The sequence below is a fragment of the Tamandua tetradactyla genome, chromosome 2 (assembly GCF_023851605.1).
Source record: "Tamandua tetradactyla isolate mTamTet1 chromosome 2, mTamTet1.pri, whole genome shotgun sequence".
Taxonomy (NCBI): domain Eukaryota; kingdom Metazoa; phylum Chordata; class Mammalia; order Pilosa; family Myrmecophagidae; genus Tamandua; species Tamandua tetradactyla.
The window spans coordinates 23,673,008-23,688,141 of NC_135328.1; the positions used below are offsets into that span (position 1 = coordinate 23,673,008).

At 36.2% G+C, this 15,134-nt stretch overlaps 1 long non-coding RNA gene across 2 annotated transcripts in view; it reads right to left on the reverse strand.

The window, feature by feature from the left end:
* LOC143659398 (uncharacterized) overlaps positions 1 to 15,134 on the reverse strand; it is a 95,960-nt gene that overhangs the window by 67,484 nt on the left and 13,342 nt on the right. The window contains exon 3 of one of the 2 annotated variants that reach the window (XR_013163519.1): positions 7,252 to 7,347. The exons of the other annotated variant lie outside the window; for it this stretch is intronic. This is a non-coding gene — a long non-coding RNA (uncharacterized LOC143659398). Of the gene's footprint in view, positions 1 to 7,251; positions 7,348 to 15,134 lie in introns of those variants that run through there. 2 annotated transcript variants of the gene reach the window in all.

Sequence of the window (15,134 nt, forward strand, 5' to 3'; positions counted from 1 at the left end):
ACTGAAAAGGGGTGAGACTAGCAAAAAACATACAATAAAATGGTAGCAATAAGTAAAACTATAATAATGATCACATTTAAATGCTAATGGATCTGTCCAATTAAAAGGCATAAATTGGATTAGAAAGTATGTCTCATCTCTAAATTGCCAGATAGAGTTCATTGTAAATATAAAGGCAGAAATAGTTAAAAGTGAATGGATGCAAAAATATATACCATGGATATATATACATGTATATCTTATATACACAGTAAATATAAGAAATCTGGAGAGGAAACAAATTCCTTGAAAAATATAAATTCCCAAAACTGATTCCAAGGTGAAACAGGAAATCTGAATATTTCTATACCTATAAAAGAAATAGAAATTCTTACAATAAATAAAAAACATTCATGAGGAAATTTTCATGTTTAGGTAGCCTCAATGATAAAGTCGGTCAAACATTTAAGTTTGATAAATATCACCAATCTTAGATAATTCTGTCAGAAACAAAGAAGAAATACTTCTCAATATATCTTATGAGGCCTTTCAAAACTTCCTAATTCAAAAGCATCATAAAAAATGAGTATACAGACCAGTATTCCTCATGAATATAGATGCAAAAAATCCTTACAAAATATTAGCCAATAGACTTCATTCCCATGGGACACCCAGAGGGGTCATTCACAGCTCTGGGACTTCTCCGCCACATCTATTTGTTATATGGAATAATGCTGATTTTCAGGGCTGCAAAACTCTAATTCTGTGCCTCAAGTGTCATACAGTTTCCCAATGTTCCAGAACTCTGGGGGACGATATAGACTGGAGAACTCTACAAATGCCTAACTGAAGAAAGCGAATAATACCAGCTTTGCTCACCTAGTGCTTCTCTGGTTGTGAGTGAAAACCCAGAGTAATATGGTTGTCAGCTAAGCTATTGGCAATGCAGCCACTGGAGTCAAGAACTTGAAAGAGGCAGCTACATACTTCACCCAGGAAGAGTGGGTCCTGCTGGACACTCTGAGAAAAAGCTGTTCAGAGATGTGATGCTGGAGAATATCAGTCATTTAGTCTAGTGGGTTCAACACTGAGGGCAATACTGGGAGTTCAACAAATGTTTTCTGAAAGCATAATAAATGGATTAAATATGTTCCAAATAATGATTCTGCTCTTTGGTGTGGATTCAGACTACAGTAGTAAATCCAACAGGCATATCCTTTATCCTTTTCCACATAAAATTTAGATTGTTCTGGGGGAGCTTATGTTACTGGATTTTTTTTTTTTTTTTTTTTTTTTTGCATGGGCAGGCACTGGGAATCGAGCCTGGGTCTCCAGCATGGCAGGCAAGAATGCTGCCTGCTGAGCCACCCATGTTACTGGATTTTTTAAAAAGAAACAGTGATGAACTATTCTGGAAACACAGAATTTCTCCTTGTTTGATAATATGGAGGGTTCTGCATTGTTTTTATAAGTTTGGGCTTCAAAAACCAGAGGTCTTCTGTGTATTTGGGCACAAGATCAATTATAATCCTTTGATGATAAAAGTTTATCAATTTTCTGTGTCCCAGGTCCTTTTCTGTTGTCTGATCTTCAATGTTTACTGCATTCCTTTTTTGTCACTGGTAATTTGAAGCTGTTTGTATTCCAGAAAATCATGTTCTTAGATCTAATCTATTCCATTGTAAGTAGGACCTTTTGATGAGGTTACTTCAGTAAAGGTGTGTCCCACCTCAGTCAGGGTTAGTCTTAATCCTATTCCTGGAGTCCTTTTTAAGAAAATGATATTGAGACACAGAGAGAAAACCATAAGAAATAAGAAATTGATATCAGTGAAACCTGAAAGAGCTCTAGGAAGAGACCAAGAGAAACAGCCATATGCCTTGACCTGTGACAAGCTACGGACTAAGGTTTGCCAGCAGCCAGCCCCAGCATGTCACAGTTTTGGAAAGCATTGCTTTGAGGATTCCTTGATTTTGAAATCGTCCTGGCTTCAATACTGTAAGCTAATAAATTCCCATTGTTTAAGTTAACCCATTTCATGGTATTTGCTTAGGCACTGTAAGAAACTAGACCTGATTTAGGTGCCAGGAGAGAATGGGGTGTTGCTGTGGGAAGTGCCAAAAATGTGGGAATGGCTTTGGTATTTGGTAGTAATAAAAATTGGAGGAGTTGTGTGGTGCTTGGTGGAGAGGGCATAGATTGTTTTAGGGGGACTGCTGGTAGAGATGTGTATGCTAGGAGTAATTCCAATGAAACCATAAAGAGAGGTGATGAAGTTGTTATTATTGGAAACTGGAGTAAGGATCCTAGTTTTGGGGTGGCAGAGAACTTTGCAAGGTTGAGTTTTCTCAACCTCCAGGCTCTGGAGGCAATTAACTTGGGTATTTAACTGAGGCAGTTTCTGGGTAGGGTATGGAGGGTGTGGCCTGGTTTGTCCTTGCAGCTTGTGGTGGGATGCAGGGTAGGGATGATGGGGATTGAGAACTGGACTCCTGTGCATAGAGAGATGAAAAATAGATGGTTTGGAGGGTTCTGGCCTTCCAGAAGGTGAGTCCATACAGGGAGGTCTTCCTTGTGGGGGGTTGATTGAGCATGGAACCAGTCAGCAATTTCCATGCAAGTCAGAATTGGAGATATAGTTGTCTGGGAGGGATCTGTGGAAGGTCCTCCTGACTGATGGTTTTATTATGCAGTCATACAAACTACATACTTCCACAAGTCCTTCCTGGTTGATTCCATCTCTAATCATGGCTTTTTCTGAAGCAACTGATTGGTTCTATGTTTGGTTGACTCCTCACATGGGACACTATGCTCTGGGGTCTCCTTTTCTGGAGGCCAGAGTTTTCCGGACCATCAATTTCTGGTTTCTTTGTGCCCTGAAGTTTGGTTCTCGGCTTGATTTCTTTCCTGTCACATTATACTGTAGGCTGTGGGGAGGGCTGGGCTGCACTTTCCACATTTAATTTGGAAATCTTTTCTGCTGAATATCTAAGTTTATGGCTTTTAGGGTCTTCCTTCTGTTCAAGCCTGGTGGTTAATTTTGCCAGATTGTCTGCCATTTTAAAATAGGTGTCGCCTTCCTTCTAGTTTGCAATAACATGTACATCGTTTCTGTCTAGGGCCTTATCAGAGGTTTCCTTGGTGCCCACGTTTCTGCCAACGGTCTCTTTGGGGCATTCTGGGACTTCTCTGTTGGAGTACTCTTCCAAAATCTTCCCCTTACCCATTTAAAAGGACTGTTCCAGCAGGTTTGGTATTTGCAAACTACAGCAGTGGCACTCCACTTTTCTGGTGCCAGCCAGAATCTGTTTTAGTTTGTAAGCATAATTACTGTTTTAAAAATGCATTGATTAAACTATTTTAGATATTTAGCATTATGCTGACAAGTTTGATTTTGATGGTAATTGTTGTGAAATGTTGGCTGAAGATAGTTTCCAAAAGTATTTTGGTAACCTTAAGTATGAAAGATGCAAAACATGTGGTTTTTATTAAAATGAAAAAGAAAGAATTTGTCCTAAATAACTCATTATTACAAAATAAGAAAGAAGAAAATGTAGGGTGAAACTTGAATATATATAGCAAGTTGCAGAAGGTTTGCAGAAAAGGAAATTTATTTCTTGTGATCCAAGTTGGGTAAGATTTAATGAGTCTATCAATAAAATTATTTAAAGCCTTAGTATCAAATAACATATCATTACAAACTCAAATTTAGTTTTCTCTCTATTAAAGTAACAAAGTTTCCTTGGATTATTGGTCTGATTTTAGTAAGAGGTTGAAAAAATTTTCTGAATACTCAGTATAAAAGGCAGAAAGTCTGTTATTTTATCAGAACAGCTTCTTGTACTATATATTTACTTTATCATGTCCTTGCTTGTTTAAAAATATCAAGTCATCTCACTTTTATAAGAGCTAAGTCTTTTTCTTAACTGTTGTTAAATATGGAACCAAATATAGCTACTGTTATAAGAAATAAGTACTTAATTATGTCCGTTTCATTTTGTATTAGATTTTGCTAATGCTTTATTTAGTATTTCTCCAGACTCACTTGGTTGATCAGCATTTGTCTTCATGTGGGCAGGACAATAATGAACATTTATTGTGTTCCTGCAAGGATATTTTCATGTTCCCACTATTTGCCATGGTTTAGTTGCTCAAGATTTTAAAATGTGGAAGCCTCCTAAAGAGGATACATTTTCGTTATCTTGATGAGGGTACACTAACCAGTAATGCTCTTCCAGAACTGGAAACCACCACTACAGTAGTGTTGGCCTATCTTGGAAGCCAGGAATAAGCAGTAAATCAGGACAAATTACAAGGGCCTGGCTTTTCTGTCAAACTTTCAGGTGTTGTTCAGTCAAGCTAAAACTATCCCTTCTGCTGCTGTTGATTAAGTCCAAAGTACACTACCCCTCAAACCCCTAAACAGCTAATTGCCTTTCTTGGCCTTTTATATTATTTATACAACACCTAGCACAAATCCTAAAACCTCAGAATACCCTGGTTAGAAAAGCGAAAGCATGGAAATGGGATATTGCACAGTAGGTTGCCTTTGAGAAAGCTAAGTGAGCTATGTCACAGGCTCGAGATCTAATGGGGGTGGACTGAGATGTGCTGTATGGATTAGATCTGGCCAGTACTGATATTGGCTTGGGGTGGGGCTTGTGACATAGGCAACAGGCAAAGTAAGTACCTATTGGCTTTTTGTCACAACTTTGGAAAGGGGCTGAATTATGATATAAACCCCTAGAAAAACAATGTGCTGCATACAATGCTTAATTGCAAGTTGAAGGACTGACACAAAAGTGTCCCATGACCTTAAAAATAGCCATCCCCATATAGGAGTGGGTACACAACACTGCCATCAGATCTCATTCAGGAAGTGTGCAGCTCAGTACCCTAACAAACTGGAAAGCTTATCTGCTGTAGTGCAGTCTTTTCAACAGTAGCCATTTAAATGTGGAAATTCATAAGATCCTAGGATCAATTTCATACATGGAAGAACATTTGCCCCTCCCTGCTGATCCCCCTGAGGTAGCTATTTTTGTGCCCACCATTAACGGATGTGGAAGTATACCTGACCCTGCATGATATACTGATGGATTGGCATGTGGGCAACCTGCTACCTGGAAGGTGGTAGCCTTACAATCTAGTATGGACAGCATATGGTGGGAAGCAGGGTCTGTGCAAAGTAGCCAATGGGCTAAATGAAGAGCTGTGTGGATGGTCATTGTTCATGAATGAGGAGAAGCAAACCACTTGTATTGACAACTGGACTGTGTATTGAGGCTTGATGGTGTGGAAACCACATGGAAGCAAGAACATGACTGTCACTGGCCACCCCTTGTGGAGAAAAGAAATGTGAGAAAACATTGGGACTTCCTGTCATAGGTGCAAGGTAACTTTTTTGTGTCTCTACCCATAACATCGACTCTTTACAAGGCAATATTGAAGCAAATTCTCTAGAAAAAAAATCATAATCTACAGCCAATATCACATGAGGCTGTTGAATAGCTACACAGAAAGACAGGACACTACAGATACCAAATTCTGTGAAGAATGGTGCAACAATTCCAGTTGCCCATCATGAGACAACAGCTAAAAGAAATTGTTGGTGTCTGCCCCTCCTGTTTATTGTGATGACCACAGATGATCCCTCATCAACTTGGCCACACTGACCATGAGAAGGTTCTGGTTACCTGGTGGCAGGTGGATTACACTGTACCCCTCCCTCTATCTAAAGGTGCAAAATATGCCTTTACAACCAGAGACAAAGCTATTGGGCTGTTACAGACTTCCCGTTGGGAAAGGCTAGCCAAAGAGCTACAATACATAGCCTAGAGAAACTGAGTGGTTTCTTTGGGATCCCCACACATGTGGACAGTGACAAGGGGATCACCTTTACTGGACAGTTAACCCAAACCTGGGCCATTGAGCATGGTGCCCTGTGGATATTCTACTTGCCCTACATCTCCAAAGCAGCAGGACTAATTTGAAAGTACACAGGCTTTTAAAGGAACAATTAAAAGATGATAAGCAGTCTTTGCAGCAATGGACCCGGTGGTTTGCATCCAGCTTTAACCAGTCTCAACTCAAGACCCAGGCAGCTGCCCCAGCTCCTATTGAGCTAGCAACAACAAGGAGTCATGCAAACCTTGTGAATATAGGTAGAAGGACCAGCAATGCTACAACCACAATGAGGTAACGATAACAACTTACTCTTGCCTACACCACAAGCATTAGAAATTGGGGGAAAAAAGGTCAATTTGCCATGGTCCTGACCAATGCAGCCATGCTGGTTGGGAATCCTAAGCCCATGGGATATTAGAATTTCTGAAAGTCTCAATATTAGAATGTCATACTGTTTATACCTAAAATGTGAAAAGTTGCCTATGTTACCAACCTGAGACCCTCCCCCATACTTCAATGACTATATTATGATTTTTTGGACATTCATTACACCCAGGCTAACTGTAGATCTGGCTCTGGAAGGTTCTCTGCAATTGCAGGGGGAAAAAATATGGGATTTGACACAACCTTGTGGCCCTACCTCTCCAGGGACCCTTCTGTCTACCATTGGGAACTTAGCATGTGTATTATTAGATCACCAAGACCTACCCTTCTTTGTTCCCCATAAACTTCATTCATTTCACCCATAGCACTGTAGGAAATTCATGTCTACAGTGGGCTATTGCTGTAGTCTATGCGCACAACAGGTCTCATTGCTGGGTATGCACTGATTTGCCATTGTCAGGCACCACCAGCCTTTCATGACAATTGTGAAATCAGACAATGTGGGACGTGATGCCAATCAGACAATGTGGGACGTGATGCTGACATGGCAGAACATCAGCTGGTGAAAGGCTGGGAAAATTTCTTGTCTTTCTCCCCATCATCAAAGACGTTGCATTTATCTGATGATCATTTGTCAAAATGGCTCAATTCTCTGTCCTTGTCTTACTGCCACTTGTTAGTGGGATTAGTTTTCTTATGTACTGGTTCGTTCATACTCTGTTATGCATTGTGGGTGCAATGTCTGTACTACTGTCAGTGTGGGCTGCTGTGTGGGGGTAGATTGTGGGAGTCCAAGGCCCAGGCATTTCCCCAGAACTCTGTGAAGCTCAAACAAACAGCAGCCTTCATTACACAAGGCAGTTAGATAAAGTTTAGTTAGCCTGCCTAAGGAGGAAAGGATGTACAGATAGTCAATACAGGCAAAAAAAAAAAAAAAAAAAAAAAACAGTGCAGATTCTTTCTGCATATTATGATATTATGTTAGTCTATATGTTTTGTGCTTACTGTTCTTTACAATTTCTTCTTGCACATGCTCTCTCAGCTCTGTGCCTTCACTGTCTTTCTCCTGGATTAACTCTGTGGGAAGTTATACCAAGAAAGACAAACATTAAGGACTTTAACACCAAGTACATGCACCCTCCTGGCTCTGTGACTCATTTGTCTATGCCCACTATAAAATCCTGACATCACCTCTAATCCATGTGGGGTGCTACTTTCAATCTCCACATGACCACCTCTGGAGCTGCTTGATTTCTTCTCCTGCATATAAGTCCCTCAGTAAAATTCATGTCTCAAAATACATATATATACTAACCAATAGAACAAAAATGTATTGAATATTGACAAGAGTTCATGGCAGGAAAGCAAAGATTGTTTAATATTCAAAAATCAATATAATGATCCACCTTAATAGACTAACACAGAAAAATCATATGATCATCTCAAAAGATGAAGAAAAGGAACTTGACAAAACTTAACACCAAGTCTTGGTTTTAAAGAAAAAGAGCTCTCAACAAACTAGGAATCAAAGGGAACTTTTTTAACCTGAAAAGGGGATAGAGGGGTGGGGGTAGGGAACATCTATGAAAAATCAGTCAACATCATTCTTAATAGTACAATATTGAACAATTTCCCTCTAAGACAGTACAAGAATGTCTTTTCCCCTAATGATATAAATTAGGTACGAGAAAAGAAATAGAAGACACAAAGATGGGAAAGTAATAAGGAAAATTGTTTCTATTTGTATATGCTATAATTGTCTATGTAGAAAATCATAAAAAGTCCACAGAAACTGCAAGAACCAAAAAAGTGCTGTGACAAGTCATAGAATATGAGGTTAATAATTTTTAAAAATTAGTTGTATTTTTAATATAGCATCAAACAATCGCTTATTAATTTTTAAAATAATTCCATTTAAGTAGTATAAAAAAACAAAATGTGCAGGAATAAACATAACTAAAAATATAGGAGACTGCCACTGAAAACTACAAAATGTTGAAATTAAACTGTTCATGGACTAGAAAAGACTCTGATTAAGATGTCAGTTTTCTCTAATTTGATCTATACACTCAACGCAATCCCAATCAAAATACCAGCAGGTTTTATTTTATGTAGAAATTGAAATCTGATTGAAAAATTCATGTGGAAAGTCAAAGGACCCATCTAAAATTTCATTGTGACGTCAAGACTGATGATGCTACACATACAAGAGGATATGGAAAGGCTTACTAATCATATAACGAGGATTTCTGGGGAAAGTGGGATGGCTCCTAAACAGGTCTAAAATGATGAAAGAAAGCAAGGAAAGGAGACTGGCTTGGGTTTAATGGTGATTAGGGGTTGGGGCTGGGCTGAAGGTTCCCATGCATGGTTGAACTTTATACCAACACCAAAGAAGGAAGTACCCAGGCTTTCTTTTCACCTAGCTCAAATGTGGGCAGAAGGGGAGGTTTAAAAGTTGTCAGCAGTCAAATATCAAAAATGGAATTATTTTCTTAATTACATTATGATATAACCCATAAATCAGGAAATGGCATGAGGATCAACAAACTTATGAAAGGGAATAGATAAAAAAAGAACTAAGAAATAGACCCACATTTACATGACCATTTAATATTCAGCAAAATTACAAAACAATCAGAGGGTTTTCTTTTCAAAAACTGGTGTCAGAATAAATATCCACATGGTGAAAAATGAAATATGACCTTTTACTTCAGACCATACAAAAAAAAAATCAATAGAAAATGGATTTTTAGCCTCAAACATAAAAGGTAGAGCTATTAAAGTTTTTAAAAGGAAAATGTAAGACTATCTTTCTGGCTTATGGGTAGGTGAAGATTTCTTAGAAGGGTCACAGAAAGCAATGGCCATGAATAAAAATTGATAAATTTCCTTCCATGAGGGAGACCCGGGTTCAATTCCCAGACCATGCACCTAAAATATATAATTTGCCCCTAGTTAGGTAATTCAGGGTACTTCAGGTATGAAGTTTCACCTCATCAAAAAGTAAACCAACTACTTATCCGAGGATGACTTAATAAAATGAATATGCAAATCATACACTGGGAGAAAACATCCATGAAACACATATCTGACAAAGTATTGGTAGCCAGGATATGTAAAGAATTACAATTCAATGATAAAAGATAATTTTTAAATGTGCAAGAGATTTGAACACATACTTGACAAAGACATTAAAATAATGAATAAACACATGAAAAACTGTTTAACAACATTAGTCTTCATGGAAGTGCAAAGTAAAACCCAATGAGTTTCACATCTTTTATAATGGCAAAATTAAAAAGACTGTCAACACAAATGTCAACAAGGATGCAAAGCAACTGTAATTCTCATAAATTGTTAATAGGGATATACAATGCTACAACTTTAAAAAAAGTTCTGGTAGCTTCTTATATAACTAAACATTATATCTACACTGTGGCCTACCAATTCCATTCCTAGTTATTTACTAGAGAATTGAAACATATGTCCACAAAAAACATAGCAGCTTTATTTATGAGAACCAAAAACTGGAGAAGCCCAATTGTCCATTAATAGGATAATAAATAAACAAATGGAGGTACAGCCATAAAATGGGATACCTCTTATCAAAAAAAAAAATAGTGTGAAAATACTACTATGCATACAACATGCGTGAATCTCAAAAACAGAATGCTGGGGGTGCAAGGGTGGTTCAATGGTAGAATTCTCTCCTGCCATGTAAGAGACCTAGGTTCAATTCCTGGCCCATGCACTCCCAAACAAACAAATAAGCTAACAAACAAACCAAAAAAAATTCAACAAATGGTGCTGCAATAAGGGAATACTCACATGGAAAAAGAATGAAATGTGACCCCCACCATACACATTACCAAAAAAAAAACAGAATGCTAAGTGAAAGGATCCTTCACAGAAGAGTACATATTGAAGTTCTTATCTAATAATGGTATATTAAAAAATCAGAACAGTGGTTTCTATGGGGATAGGCTTAGAGCAAGTATTGACTGAAAAGGAACATGAGGAACCTTTTCTGAGGTATGCTAATGGTTTATATTTTCATGAGGGTTTGAGTTATACAACATTCATTTGTCAAAATTCAGTGAATATTATGCTTTATGTTTGTGAACTTAAGTTATGTCATCCTTAAATCAAAAGAAAAAATTGTAAACAAGTATTAAACTCTAGTTAAAGGTCTGCATGCTGAAGTATTTAGGCAAAGTAGACTGATGTCTTCAATTTACTTTGAAATGCATCAAAAATGAGATGAATTTAATGGGTGAATATAGAAATGAATAGATACATAAAGGTAAATAAATACAGTACATTAATGGTAGAAATTAATTGATGCTTATATGGTTTGTGCTCACTGCAAAATTCCTTCAGTTTTGCTTTATGTTTGGAACTTTTATAATACAATGTTAGAAAAATGTTACAAAACCTATAAGGGACACAGTTCTTGAATGAATGTTATTTCACTGAATGAGACAAGGGTAGGAAATCTACCAAATATGTTATCTTGAAAAATTCCCTTAACCGTCCTTTAGGAAAAAGTTTCACTATTTTAAAAAGGCAAAACTTTTAATAAGATATTTACAACGCCAACAAGAGAGACATTAAAAATAGATTTTAATGGTCCCTGTGAAACTTTATTTCCTACCAGAACTCTTGCAAGGATTTCAGTTGTTATTCCTGGGGGATGGCTACAAGGGGATGAAAGGGAGAAGGAAGAAAAGAAATAAATCAGAAGATTTACCAGAAACAGGTTCTAAGATAATGAGAAGAAGAAAGCAGCAAACTTCTTTGACATGACACATCAATGATATTCTTTCGTTTGTCTTTGGCTGTTTCTGAGGGAATTACTGATTCCCCTTGGGATGTCATATTGTACTTTTCTACAGTGTGTTCTGCAAGTCCTGCTTTTCAATACTATTAAGGCCATAAAGTAATAATTGATTATGCCATTCTTATATACTCACATGATAATTACCTGTATGTCTTGTAACATTTCTGTTCTTAAGACAACCAAGTTACATAATCACTCACATTTCCAGGGCCTTTTCTGATCTGGAACTTTAATGAAAACTAACCTGTTTTGAAGTTCAATTCAAACAAACTGTAAATTGACTGGACTGTTTCTCCCCCTAAGTTGACTGGACTGTTTCTCCCCCCATGTTTCTCATATTCTCATACCAGATGAGGAAGAAACAGTGATTATAAATATGAGACTATAGGTTCAAGACAACATAAATTAATAGTTGCTGTGCTACAATAATGATTCAGCGAATTACAGAATACAAGTGCTAATATGTATGCTGTAATGCATAAAATGGTTTAAAAAGGAGAAATGAGAATTTAGTCAATATAATAAATGCTATTGGCATTAGTATTGAAAGTGCTACTGAAAATAAATTTTATGCCTCTGATAAAAAGACTTAAATTCTGAGGCATTTTGAAAGATAACATAACTGTGCATCAGTGACTGATTAGCAAATGAAAGAAATTCTTGAAAAAGGTCAATCAAAACTACTTACATGGGAAACAAAGACATTGTGGAAAATGAAATGATGTTTTTATGTGAAGCAAATGCATGTGGATTTATGTATCTTTGCAGATATATATATCATACAGTAGATTAAAATTCAAGAAAATATGAAAAAAAATCCTAGCAGGGGAAAAAGATAAATGCCAAAACTTATATAGAAGATACAAGACAAAACAGATTTTAAGGAAGTTTTTGTCACCTATATTTCTCAGCTTGGAGCAAGGCTAGGAAATTTTTACCACATTTCCAAACCAGTTGCTTACTATAATGGTAAATCATTAGAAATTCTAAGATGGACTGTGCTGTAGTATACAGTGCATGCAAAAATACATATGGGAAAAAAATACATATAGTGTATGTTTCAATATGTATTATATTATGGCTTATTAGTATTTACCTTGAATCTCTTCCCTAAGATATTAAATCTTTGATTTTCTTCTCATGCTATAAAAAAAGTCTTGATAAATTTTTTATAGCATAAAAAGAAAACCCATAAAAATGTCCATATCTAGATGCTACAGGAGATATTTTCTTGTTTATTCTCTTGGGTGTGTCAGATAGTCTAGATTTTACAGTATGATTAGGTAGATACACTTAAATTTCATGATATTGTTTACAGTAAAGCAAATCTTTTTAAAACCTATATTTAATATGTGTATAAGGAAGTTTGTAACTAAGTAAAATAAAGTTGTAAATTTAGTGCCCATAAGGAACCATAGAAGTTTGTCTAAGAATGAAATGATGCTATCCACCAAGAATATTTATTGTAATTCAAAGCACAGTCTGCTCTCAATAAGGAATATCTTAAATAAAGCCTAGTTCTAGTAGCAATATTAAGCTGACTTGAAAACTTACTTTTTCAGAGGGAATTTTAATCTGAATAGTGCTTATTTCCCATGAACTATGTTTCTGTCAACTTTCATAATAAATTTAAACTTAAATCACAAAATCTACTTGGGAAGATCCTACGAAGTACCCTGAATTACCTCACTAGGGGCAAATTATATCATAGACCCCTCTTATTTGGGCACAGGCTACATATTGCACTTGCATTAATGCTTCCAGCCCTCATAACAACATTAAAAATAAAAAAATAACAAATTATAAAGATACCAAAACGCAATCAAGGAGGGAAAAGTAAAGCTAACTCAGGGTAAAAAGTGTTAATTACTTTGCAATTAATTACTCAGCAATTATTCTGGAACAACTTGTGGAGGTGAAGAGAGATGAGAGATATTTTGGAGTACAATGGCTAATGGGTGTTCATTAGAAAGAGGAACTTCATGAAGAAAAATATCACAAACACTGTATGCCAGAGCCTAAACTTAGAAGATGGCCCAACATATACCTAGGATAGAAACCAGCCATATTTAATAATAGAGACTAGAAAACAAAAAACATACAACCCAGAAATACTTTCACTACAACCTTTCTCTTTAACTCAAGTTGAGATGCAGAAAGATTATTTGAAGCAATAGACCTGCAAGGGCGTATTTTAAGATAATGCACTTATTGATAAGATGAGTGCCATTAGCACTAAACTTCAACTCTAAATGCAAAATGTAAAGAGAGCAAATTAATTTAGGGTAAATAAAAATGATACAATAGAGATATATATTAAATACATGTTATTTGCTTATAAAAGAGATAACATTAAATACACATTCATGCTTTATTTTTAAAGTAATTACTGTTTAGTAATAAAAACAATTTTAAATAGGTTTGTGCAATATTTAAATGTTAAGCTGTTGAGGCATTCACAAATCTTTCCTGTCACTTATTCTAAGACTACATGGGATCTTAGACTCTAAGCTCAAGTACGGAATAGTTTGTTGTTGTTGTTTTGCCTTCCCCACAACATTTAACTCAATGCTTAACACACAACAGGTGCTTAATAGAGTGAGGTGTTTTTTGTAATGCTGAATGAAAACTGAATTTCTGTCTTTAATTACCTAATATTTTTATCAGTAATTATAAAAAACAACCCATACATTTTATGATACTAGTTCACTATTCCTGAAATATTATTTCTCCATTTCAGAATTCAGAGTGGCAAATACTCTAAACTAATCCCACTCTAAATACCTACACTTAAGTTACAGGAACTCAAAAATAACAACAAAATAAAGAATCACAGATACACTCTTCCTAAGACGCAGTGAAGACAAAGTGAGTCTATACCACCATCTAGTGGCTCCAGAAAATGAAACTAAGAAAAAAACTTACCAAGATTAGTATCACCAAATATAACCATCTTGGGTTTACATGTAGAATACTGCTCACCTACCCACTTGGGCTAGCATTGAATCTACCTCTCTTGCTTCCTTCTGAAAATCTGAATTAGCCTGACCTTTTGACAAAACTAAGCAGGAACGCTATCAAATAGCTTATTCCCTTTGCACATCTTATAAAATTTCTACTGCCCTTCATATGATACCTATTTGTTACATGAGGTGTAAAAACTGCTTTTTCATACTCACAAGGACAGATAGGAAATAAATAAAAATTAGTCAATGTCAAGCGTTAGCAAGAATATGGTACAAACAAAACAAAACAAAATTAAATTTTAAAATATACGTATGCTGCTATTAAGTGTATACAATAGAAAACTGGCATTACTTGGTAAGGCTGAATATGTGCATATCTTCAATCCCACTCCTACTTATACAAATCAGCAGTGGTCCTTAACCTTCAATCCACAGATCCCCTGGATGATCTATGGATAAAAATTAACGGGACTGATAACTGGGGAAAAATTACAGTGTTATTTTCACTAACCTCAAAGTGAAATTTAGTATTTCCCTAACCCAGACCTATTTATATTTGAGTTCTACCAAGTTATCTAAGAACAGGGTGTCTTCATCTTATCCAAGTGGTTCAGCCAAAAAAAAAAAGAAAAGAAAGAAAGCTGCTTAAACCATTTATTTTTTCATAACCAGATAAAACTAACACATGAAAATAAAGGTGTTTGGCCTATTTCGCTAATGAACAGAGTTAGGGAAATAATAAATAAAACATGGATAGAATATTCATATTCTATGCAATAGTATGTTCCACTAATGGCAATATTTGGCCCAACCCTTATGCAGATAACAACTATAAACTCTAGATGAAAATATTTTCAATAACTTCCTACGAACACCAGAGAATGACATAAGCAGCAGACCCTGGAGGGGGGATGTCACCATTTGCAAGAAGGATCTGTACAACATGAGTTTTCCTTTGGCAGCTTTTAGCATAAGGGAAGGAGGCCCTAGTGTGACTCACACTCAGACAGAAACAGCTTAGTGGCTTGAAGAACCAGAGGTCAAACTTCAGCATG